The sequence below is a fragment of the Schistocerca cancellata genome, unplaced genomic scaffold, assembly GCF_023864275.1.
Source record: "Schistocerca cancellata isolate TAMUIC-IGC-003103 unplaced genomic scaffold, iqSchCanc2.1 HiC_scaffold_234, whole genome shotgun sequence".
In the NCBI taxonomy this organism is placed as follows: Eukaryota; Metazoa; Arthropoda; class Insecta; order Orthoptera; family Acrididae; genus Schistocerca; species Schistocerca cancellata.
This window is the reverse complement of record NW_026046256.1, coordinates 15,001-17,500: the sequence shown is the minus strand read 5'-3', so window position 1 is coordinate 17,500 and position 2,500 is coordinate 15,001. Positions and strand designations below refer to the sequence as shown.

The window sequence follows — 2,500 nt, the reverse complement described above, 5'->3', positions numbered from 1 at the left end:
GAATCGAACCCTGATTCCCCGTTACCCGTTACAACCATGGTAGGCGCAGAACCTACCATCGACAGTTGATAAGGCAGACATTTGAAAGATGCGTCGCCGGTACGAGGACCGTGCGATCAGCCCAAAGTTATTCAGAGTCACCAAGGCAAACGGACCGGACGAGCCGACCGATTGGTTTTGATCTAATAAAAGCGTCCCTTCCATCTCTGGTCGGGACTCTGTTTGCATGTATTAGCTCTAGAATTACCACAGTTATCCAAGTAACGTGGGTACGATCTAAGGAACCATAACTGATTTAATGAGCCATTCGCGGTTTCACCTTAATGCGGCTTGTACTGAGACATGCATGGCTTAATCTTTGAGACAAGCATATGACTACTGGCAGGATCAACCAGGGAGCTGCGTCAACTAGAGCTGAGCAGCCGGCCGCCCGGGAGTGTGTCCCAGGGGCCCGCGCGAACACGCAAGCGTCCGCTCAATTATTCTGCAAACAGGAGGAGGCTGAGCTCCCCTGCACAATACACCTCGAAACCCTCTCAGGTCCCGGCGGCGCGCAGCGCCGTCCTAAGTACTTGGTCGGGTTCGAGAGAGGCGCAATCGCCCGGAGTTAGGCGAGTAGACGCTTTAGGTGCGACCACCCGTGCTCCCAACTGAGCTTGCCGCTGCCGACAGAGGCCCGGGAGCGTGCTGTCGTGGCATTGCCGGCGGGAGACAACACGCGCCACCTACGGTGACCGGCAGCTCCAACGCCAGCGCCACAGAAGGGCAAAGGCCCCACGTGGGTGCCGAAGCGAACTCTCCCAGCACAGCGCACGTGCCAACACGTCTGCACAACTGCGATACAAACCACCAGCGAGAACCGCTGGGGCGACCGAGCAGCAGACGGCGTCGCGGCGCCGAGTGCCGGGCGGCGGCGCATCCTCAACGCACACAGTCCTCAGTCGGACCAGCACACTGCAGATGTCCACCGCGCTTCGCACCGGGCCCGCGAGGACCCACTTTGGCCGCCCGGCGCCGCGCGCAGGGTGCCCCGGCGCGCAGCTGCGCCGCCTGCCGCGTCCGTCGGCCGGCGCGCCTGCCACTGGGCGCCCCCACCAGCCGGCTGTAGCGCGTGCGCCCACGCACCGCGCGGCCAGCACGCCGGGCGGCCCCCCCTCACCGGCCGGGGACGGTCCCACCCAGCCACCGCCGCGTATCGCTTCACACACAGATTTGCCCTTACTGATTTACCTCCAGCAACAACAACCGCACCACAATGGGTTTACCAGTTGTTCATTTGCGTTGCGTCACGTCACCAGCAAACGTAGACGTCCATCCCAGTTTGCAAATGCAACGATTATTGCATACCTGTCTGTTAGGTGTCACGACACACTACGTCTGCCCACATACACGCAACAAAATGTGCACGACTAGAGAACACGTGGGAGGTGGCCCCCTACGTATGCGATGTCCATTACGAGACCGACTGTCAACCAGCATCTGTACCATGTCGCAGATGTGGAACGCGGTGCACCATGCTATCACACTGTGTGAGAAGAGACGACTACGTTTGAATACACGCGCCACTACATCAACAGACGGCTCATGCTGATCGCCATCCAGGGCGTCCGTTACTCCCACACGTCTCTATGGCGTACCACACTGCAATGTAGCTGTTATGGGGAGACGGCACGTGGCTGAGTGCACAACATTTGGACCGTATGGTTCGCTGTTGTTGGGCGCAGTCGTACGGTCACACATGTGCCACAGCGTATCATTCAGTACATACGGACCTATGTGCAGTACAATGTGAGGATTAAGCTTACGATATCAGCGGACAGTGGACACAGGCCGTACCACGACGTAGACTGAGCGCTTCGACATGCGAATGCCAGTGAACAGCTGCGAAGGGCATTGAACACGCAAGCACCTGAACGACCAGCGTGCGAAGGCAGGGTGGAGGGGGGGGGGCGATGTACATCCTGCAGTTGTCCACATTACAGTGTACAGCGGGAGCATGTAAAAAGTAAGCAACACTTGCGAAGTGTTCAACATGAAACGACACACAAGAGGGTGGGCGGTGCGAGTAGCGAACTATATTCAGAGGGTTGTGGTTAGACAACACTAGATTAATGTAACGTGTCATATGCCAATTACAGAGCAGGTTAAGGCACAACGTGGGTTAGGTTAAGGCACAACGTGGGTTAGGTTAAGGCACAACGTGGGTTAGGTTAAGGCACAACGTGGGTTAGGTTAAGGCACAACGTGGGTTAGGTTAAGGCACAACGTGGGTTAGGTTAAGGCACAACGTGGGTTAGGTTAAGGCACAACGTGGGTTAGGTTAAGGCACAACGTGGGTTAGGTTAAGGCACAACGTGGGTTAGGTTAAGGCACAACGTGGGTTAGGTTAAGGCACAACGTGGGTTAGGTTAAGGCACAACGTGGGTTAGGTTAAGGCACAACGTGGGTTAGGTTAAGGCACAACGTGGGTTACGTTAAGGCACAACGTGGGTTACGTTAA

The 2,500-nt window shown here is 56.8% G+C and overlaps 1 non-coding gene across 1 annotated transcript in view; it reads right to left on the bottom strand.

Moving 5' to 3' along the window:
- Positions 1 to 398, bottom strand: part of LOC126112913 (small subunit ribosomal RNA) — a 1,909-nt gene extending 1,511 nt beyond the window's left edge. The window contains exon 1 of the ribosomal RNA XR_007524643.1: positions 1 to 398. This exon is cut by the window's left edge and continues 1,511 nt beyond it. This is a non-coding gene — a ribosomal RNA (small subunit ribosomal RNA).
- Positions 399 to 2,500: the final 2,102 nt, after the last annotated feature.